This window comes from Enhydra lutris, unplaced genomic scaffold (genome assembly GCF_002288905.1).
Source record: "Enhydra lutris kenyoni isolate GAN:26980312 unplaced genomic scaffold, ASM228890v2 scaffoldscaffold3, whole genome shotgun sequence".
NCBI lineage: Eukaryota > Metazoa > Chordata > Mammalia > Carnivora > Mustelidae > Enhydra > Enhydra lutris.
Genome location: NW_019154087.1, coordinates 65,531,829 through 65,540,830, shown reverse-complemented (window position 1 = coordinate 65,540,830; position 9,002 = coordinate 65,531,829). Strand labels below are relative to the sequence as shown.

General features: G+C 36.0%; 1 pseudogene; it reads left to right on the top strand.

The window, feature by feature from the left end:
- The first annotated feature begins 484 nt into the window (after positions 1-484).
- On the top strand, positions 485-1,184 carry LOC111153020 (annotated as a pseudogene).
- Positions 1,185-9,002: the final 7,818 nt, after the last annotated feature.

Sequence of the window (9,002 nt, the reverse complement as noted above, 5' to 3'; positions counted from 1 at the left end):
AAATTGTGATTGCTCAGATTAAGGGAAAAAGATGTGAGTGACTTAAAGACAAATGAAAAAAACTATGGCAAGGCTGCTAGGAAAGCCTTAAAATTCTCAAGAAGGAAGCATAATGCATGCATAAAGAATGAATTTAAAAATGAAGTCTGAGAATCAGAAGGCTGTGTCTTCTTCAGTGAAGCTTGGGCTCTACATCTAACTTTAGTTTCCTTGTCTATAAAAGGTGAAGGGGGTAGGCTAGGGTAGTGCCAAGGCTGCTGTCTTAAACCCCATGGTTCTAAGCTTGAGTAATTTCAGAATCTGCACAAAACTGACACATTGAGGGGAAGATGATAGCAGTTCTTTTGGAGAAGAGGGATTGAGAGGGGTGCAGGGAAGAGGGAAGGCAGGAGAGACATTCCTGACTATGAAGACAAACCCTTCGCTCACCATTCATTACCAACTCTGCTCAGTGCTGGAGGTATCCTAGAATGAATATATCACCATGGCTACAGAAATTGGTTCTCTTCCCTGTTTTTTCCATATGCCAAGTTCCCAACACCAAGTGCCTCCACAACTATTGTATAAGCGACCTGATTTTCCACAGCAGCAAGGAATGCAACAGCTTATCTTTGATGCAAAACGGATGAGTAAAGAAGTAAACCAAAAACCATAGACTATAATCCGTCTGTAATTAAGTATTTGGAGAATAGAATATGGCAAAGAGACCAGAGAGATATGTGGGCAATTCAGCCTGCTGCAGGTTATTATAATGATATAGTCCCATCTATAGGGATGTTGAATAATCCTATGAATGCAGTAACAACAAAATTTGTTCAAACATCAACAAATAAAGTGTCTGGTATTTGTTGTTAGGTAGACTGGAGAAGGAAGACGGTTGGTCACTGGAGCTTCTAGTGGAGAATTCACCTTGTGGAATGGACTCAACTTCAATTTTGAAACAATATTATAGGCTCATGATAGTCCAGTGAGGACCATGACTTGATCACATAATGATATGTATATATTGACAGCAGATCATGGAGAATATGTGAAATATTGTCAGTCAAACATGAACGAGGTCAAGATGTTCAGGAACATAAGGAGGCAATTAGGCCAGGTTTATACACAATATACCATTTTCTGTAGTCCTTATTGTCATGGTTAAATTATTCTCTAAGTGTATTCTGACACATTATCCTTGATCCCCAGTGAAATGCTAGATTGCTTGCCTGATCACAACATCCCACTGCCTGTTCTATAACCACTTCTCAAGGAACATAGTATACTCTGGCAGTATCATTTTGTTTTAAGGATGCTCTTTGGGGGTAAATTTGCATTTTGATATAATTTCGAGCATATGAAAAGGATCTCCAATGATGCTTTTTGATGCTTTTCCCAGATTCACCAGTTATTTACATTTGGCTTCATTTGTTTAGTTATTCTCTGCATGGGCATATATGTATGTGTCATATAATATATATACTTATGGACAGAGTACCATTTAAGAGTAAATTTAAAACACTGTTCTTAGTTTATTGCATATTTCCTAAAAACACAGGCATTTTTAACACAATCATAATCCAAGTAACAAAACTAGAAAATTTAACATTGATATATATTATAATCTAATACATAGTTCATACTGAATTTCAGTTAACTACATCAGTAATGTCCTTTATAGATATTTTTCCTTGTTCAGAATCCAATTCAGAACCACTTACTGCTTTAGTTGAAATGTCTCTTTAAATATGGAATGGCTCCTCAGCCTTCCTTCACCTTCTTTGATCTTAATATTTTTGAGGAGTACAGGTGACTTGTGTTATAGAATGTTTTTCAACTTCAGTTTGTGCAATGTTTCCTTATAATTAGATTTAGATTATGCACTTTTTGGAGGTAGTTGTATCATTGAAGTTGTATTGTGTCCTCAGTGTACCATTTCACTTGGCACATGATATTGGTTTATCTCTGTATTAATAATGCCAACTCTGATCATTTCATTAAGCTTCTAACTTTCTTTGCTATAATGTTAATATTTTCCTTTTATAATTAATAAAATTTTCATTCATATTATAGAATTCTAATCACATATAATTTAGCTTATTAGATATTGCTATTAGATATTGTTCCACTTTTTTTCTGCTAATATTTAGATGATTTCTATTGATCTGTTTTCAAGTTTAGTTAGTCTTTTCATTGATGTTTCTGGTCTGTTGATAAACCAATGTATGAGCTTTTCATTTCAGATATTATATATTTCATTTCTAGCAATTTCATTTGGTTCTTCCTTTGTAATAGTGTATATTTATATGCTAAAATTACCCATCTGTTTACTTACCTTACATACCTTTTCCAATATATTCTTTTAGCAAAGTTATTTTAAAGTCCCTGTCTTATCATTTTAATCTCTGGGACAATTTTGAGTCTGCTTGTATTTCCTTTAATTTTTTTTTCTTCATGTGCTTTGTAATTTTTGATGTGTGTAGACATTGTGTGTACTAAAACAACAAAAACAAGAAACCCCAGACCAAACAAACAAGCAAACAAGACATAGTAGAGACTGAAGTAAATATTATATTTGCTCAGGAAAGGAAACACCCTTTTTTCTGTCAGAAGTCCATCTAAACTGTAGTTGAGCTGAGAGTGGAATTTACTGTTGTTTTAATTAGATTTAGAATACCATTAAGTTAATGATTCAGGGGTGAGTCAGTTCTTTACCTTTGGCAGAGCAAGCACTCTTTGTACAAACAAACTTCAGCTTTCTAAACAAACTGAACTCTCATTCTGCTTTATAAACTGGCTTCCAGCTTTTTATGTTGTGAAGGGGTTCCCTTTGCCATCATGTTTTGCCCTCTAGCTTTCTGTCTTTGAAGAGATTTCTTTCTGCTCTCCTGTCTTGCCCTTGTCTTTGGACTGCAGAGAATTGCAGCAGTGAATGCTCAGAGTACCTGTAAGGGATTTAGCATGGTATGTCTGACAGACAGGGCATAAGAACTCAAAGAGACTCAGGTTCTGGGCACCTGCTCCTCAATGGTGTCTCTCTTTGCTCTCCTCTTCTTCCTCCAGCTGTGGAATACCTCTGAGAAGTATGTAACGAGAGTCTGCAGTTGCCTTGGAGGGGCTTCTCAGTTCTCCTCCCCTACTCTCAGCATTCAGCAAGTGCCTGTGTCTTAGGTTCTATCTCAACTCTCTTCTCTCAGAATATTTTGCATGAGCATTTAGTGAGGGCCGGTGGGAAAGATCTGATGAGTAAACTAGGTGTAGATTCTCTTTGTGCATAGCACTCCTCAGAATTCTGAACATCACATCAACTGTCATTTAGTCTTTAAAATTCTTACAAAGTTCAGTGAGTTTATCCTGAAACCTATTAATAGTGGCTTCTTCTTGTTCCCATTTTCCTACAAAAGATAGTAGAAGTTATAGGACATTATTTTTTTACAAGGGGTGTGTCACATTCTAGATTTTATTTCACTTTGGTTTATTTCATCATAAGCTATCTGATGAGTTTACAAAAAAAAAAAACTATGACTTTGTAGGTTATTTGGCTTGTCTTTGATAGGGTGAAAGTAGAAGTAGAAATTAAAATTTGGTGTCCTTTTAATACATTCCCATCATTCTATGACCACTTTCTGGATTTCTGTATGAGATGTTCCAGGACCATTTTATACTTTCCTTGCTCCAGCTCTGTAATCAGCCCTTTCAAAGCCCTGGCCTTTTTAGTGCAGATGTCGCTATTAATTAGAAGCCAGTTATAAGTTCTAGATATACTCATTGCTGCAGGTCTCATCGGTCCTAGTTCTCTTTAAGTGGACAGAGCTGAAAAACTATCATCTATCTATTATCTATCTATCTATCTATCTATCTATCATCCACCATCTACCTATCCATGTATTTATCATCATCATCATTATCCATTCATCTATTAAAGACTGAGTTAATACTGATGACTCCTATTCCAATCCAACAACATTTTACACACTATAATTTTCTCTTTTTCACATTTGTAACTTTCTTCTACAACAATGTTAAACTTGAACCTCATTATCCTTAATACATTTACTCATTTGCTCAAGATTAGAATATATAGAATTCAGTTTAAGAAGATGTGGAATACTATAATGGAATACTATGCAGCCATAAAAAAGAAATGAAATCTTGCCATTTGCAATGATGTGGATGGAACTAGAGGGTATTATGCTTAGCAAAATAAGTCAATCAGAGAAAGACAATTATCATATGATCTCCCTAATATGAAGAATTTGAGAGACAACATGGGGAGATTGGGGGGTAGGGAAGGCAAAAATGAAACTAGATGGGATTGGGAGGGAGACAAACCATAAGAGACTCTTAATCTCACAAAACAAACTGAAGTTTGCTGGGGTAGAGGGGTAGGGAGAGGGTGGTCGAGTTATGGACATTGGGGAGGGTATGTGGTGTGGTGAGTGCTGTGAAGTGTGTAAACCTGGTGATTCATAGACCTATACCCCTGGGACTAATAATACATTATATATTATATGTTAACTAAAAAAAAAATTGCTAACCTGGGATGCCTGGGTGGTTCAGTTGGTTAAATGTCTGCCTTCAGCTCAGGTCATGATCTCTGGGTCCTGGAATCGAGACCCACATTGGGTTCCCTCCTCAGTGGGGAGCCTGCTTCTCACTCTCCCTTTGTGCTCTCCCTCTTTCTGTTTCAAATAAATAAATAAAATCTTAAAAAAAAAAAAGAAAAAGGTGAATTGCTTACCAAGCCACTGGGATAAAACAAAACAAACCCAGTAACTAGACTTCAGGATTTATTTACTATTACCAAGAAATATTAACTATATAATTCAATGAATTTTGAGAAATGCATAATTTGTGTAAGCCACGCCCTTTAAAAGATACTGAACATTTCCATCATCCCAGAAAAGATTCCCTTCCTAATCAATTCTGTCTCTCTCTCCCTTGAGAAACTGCAGTTCTAATTTTTTTCATTATATATTAGTTTTGCCTGTTTTACATATTCACAGAATGAATAATATAGTATGTATTCTTTTGTGTTGGGCTTCTTTTATTCAACATAATGTCTGTGAGAGTCATATGTGCTGTGTGTATCAGTACTTCATATTTTTTGAGAAACATATTATATGTATATATTTTATAATTTGTTTATCCATTTTCATATTGATGCACTTTTGGGATTTTCCAGTTTTTGCTATTATGAATAAAGCTTCTATGAACATTCTCATACAAGTCTTTGTGTGAATGTATATTTTCATTTCTCTTGGATATTCAAGAATGAAATTATTGTGGCATGACATGTATATATATAAATTTGTAAGAAATTGCTAAACTTTTTGCCCAAATATTTGTATCACAAGTCTAGTTTGTTTTGTTTTGTTTTTTACCTTCACTTTAATGCCTGTCTTTTGGAACTAATATGGGGTTTTTTAGCCACTTCCCCACACTATATGTTTTCTTTTCCTCCATGAAAGAGTTCTAGTGTTGACTTTGTTTAAAGGCACACAGGGAGCTCTGAATCTCCTGGAGTAAGCTAGTTAAGCTTCTAGCTGGGCTTCGGTGAACTGGCAACAAATCTACATTCTCATTCTAAGAGTTCCTGGTCTTCCCCAAATTCCCCTCCTTCTCTCCTCAGTCATGCAGCAATTCAATTCTCAACATCTAGTCGACTTATACTTCAACTACAGTTGGAGTTACAGCACTCCTTGAGACTTTGTAATTTGGGAGCTTATTTTATCTTCTACAAACCTTGAGATGTGGTGATGCTGAGGAGTGGGTTGGTGGGCAGGGTGTCTCTCTTGGCTGACTTGACCACTTTGCTCTTCTGCTCATTTTGTGTCAGAGTAAATGGAGGCTACTTCAAGGTTGAACCTGGCTCTAGTCTTTGTGATGTCTGGACTCCATGAGCTCTGTGTTTAGGTAAGAATTGTCAGAAACAAAATGACTAAGGTATTTGAAACTCTGCAGTGTTCTGAAATACAGTAAAACATCTGTACCCCAAAATAGCACTCACACAACACTGAGAGTGTGCCTTCCTTTTATCTCTCTCTCTCTCTCTCTCTTTATGGACACTTTTGTTGCATTTTCTTTATTCACAGCAGTTTATCCTATTACCTCAGCCCTTTCTTTGAATGCAGTATGTGCTGTAGTTTTCTTATCAGATTCAGACACTTCTTCTCCCTAGCAAACTCTTTTGGTTCAGATTCATTCCTATTCTTCCTTTTCAGGTTTATTGGTGTCAAAGGGCGTTATCATGTATTATTGCTTGGCTGTGTCTCCTTAAATGGAGGAGACACTAAACCCTTGATAATTACAGTGCTAGCCTTGTGAAGGACTTTCATGATTAAAATGTTTTATCATCAGTGGTTGTTGTGTATGATTTTTTTAATCTGTCTGCTGTCATGAACATTTATACTGTAAACAGAGCTGTGATACTCAGCTAAAAAGAGCAGTAAAAATACATTTCCTGGTGAGTCAGTTCATTTTAGGTAACAAACCAGGCCCTGGGTTATAGTGTATGTAGCAGGGATGGGCAGATTCAGGGAATACGTGTCAGAAGAAAAGTTCTGTTGATGATGAGACCAGCCAGGCACTTTTCTTTTGGGCAATGGAGAATGTGTCAGGAGCCCTGTTTCTCTTCAAAGAGAGAAGCTGTTTCCACTACTAATTTGGACTCTATCTTTTACTTCCTGAAATGCCAACGACATTATTATCAGGGAACTCTGGAGTGCTAGGTTGGTTCTTACAGCCCCACCCAAGACACGCTTTATCCCTTTTTGCCCTAGGAGTGATTTCTTAAGTGAACTTCTTCCTAATCCAACTAGGCACAAGTTTAAAGAGCACTTTAGACCACAATATATTCATCTTCCCATTTACTCATCTAGCCTTCCATCCGTCCTTCTACCACTCACTTATTGAACAATCAAGCTTTAATGTGCTCAATAAACATATTAATCACTGTGGACAATTAAATGTGAATAAGATAAGAGATCCTTGTCCACCAGGAGATGATAATTTAGAAGAAATGGGGAGCCAAAAAATGCCTACCTAAAATTGCTTTACTAAAAGGAAGAAAGCATCATTGCTTTCTACAAAAGATGTATGAGCAGTGCTTTGTTAGTTCAGAAAAGTGATCCCCACACTTTTTCATTGTGCAGTCCATTAATAAAATTTTTTACATGTCTACATATAATATATGATATTTTATGTAAATAATGTATATACCCTCAGTACATAAATATTATATGCATTAAAGTCATATATAAAACTGGAAATTAAAGAGGGAATTAATGTGAAGATGAAACAGGCAGTATTATTTAAAATTATTTTAATTTTATTGAATAGTACAAAACTCTTCCTACTTTCTTAAATATGCCATGAATAATTTTTCGGTGATGGTAATGTAATTATATGTCAGATCTGATTCAACAGTCGTTGTCTTTACATCTATTGTGGCTAATGTAAAGCTCATACTTGGGAAAGGGGAAAATTATATCTGTTATTTAGCTCCTGTTTGTTGGTGCTTACATTATAATATTATTTTTAATTTACAAGTTCCTTTAGAAAAAATATTAAGCAGGTTGTGAGACTTAATTTAAATATAAGGTAGGTGAGACCAAATGGCTACACAAATATCATTATGTCATAAAATGCTAAAATAAATGATAGTTATGTGTCATAGTAAACGCTTCTTCATTGTGAAACTCCAGACTTTTCAGACTACCTGCCATGGCATCCATATATGAAGGATAGGTCCAGGGAGGGTCATAATGTCAATTTGTACTTTAAATTAAAAAAGAAACTCAATGTCCTGTTTATTTCTTAAGCTAGCTAAAAATCGATTTCAAATATTTTCTTTCCATATTCTAATAGATCATTTGCACTTCTTTTGGCATGTGTATATACTAGTTTGGAGACCCTTAGTTTAGAGGATGTGTTGGATATGAATCCCTCATATCTGAACACACTGCAGAAAATGCCACATAAACACTCAACTTTGAATGATGAGTAGAAACTGGAGAATGTGTATCAGAAGAGAGTGAATGGCATGAACACTACTGTGGAAGCACGGGATGTGTGGGAGGAATAACAAAATGTCCATTATTTTGGAGCATCAAAGGAGAGATGTGGGGAAACTGGAGCTAGAATATGGAAGACATTAAATACCTTACCTAAGATAAGAATTTTAACTTTATTCAGTAGGCATTAGAAAGCGTTTCACATGTGTATATTCTTTGAACTGGGAGGTGTTTAGAGGAAGCAACAGTTTTGTTTATTTTAACCTCTCTCTTAATTTCTAAGAAACTGGGCCATTTTCTTACCTGCATTCCCTCTCTACACAACATGCTGTGGGAAATGCCAGTTTAGACTAGCTAGGATCTGGGATGCATTGCTGGTGGTGGTAGCATGAGAGGAAGTCAGCAAATGAAGATACTTGCTATGTGACCAGTGACTTGTTTAAGTCAGAGATAATGAAAACTTAAAGGAGGGTGACGGTGATGGAAATGAAGGCAAAAATCAAAGATGGTTTAGTGAAGGAAGAGAAAAGCCATGCCTCTGTTGATAAAGTTTCCAGCCTGGGTAAGTGGGAAAGTGGGAATCAAGAGAAATGGAGATACCTGGAGAAAGAGCAGATTTAAAAGAGGTAATAATGATGGGGGGGGTGATATTTAGCTAGAGCTGCCCAAAATAAAGCTGAGAACATAAGTGTGTAAAGATAGAACTGGAAATAGTCTACACAAAGGGAGCATTAAAGGAATTAAGATTCATGAGGGGACCCGGTTAAAAGGAAAAGGTATCAAAGACAGTTTTGGGAAGACACTCTCCACATTTCAACCTGGCAGTATCAGTTGGAGCTGATACTGGGGAATCTGGGCTTAGTCTCCTAATTCAATTATTAATGTCTTTGTTATTGTAGCTACTTCACAAATTCTTTTCTATGAGTGAATTATAATTAATGTGTTTCAGAAACCAGACTTCAATAATCTTAGGGAGTTAGTTTGAAGAAAAGTCTCTATACTAAG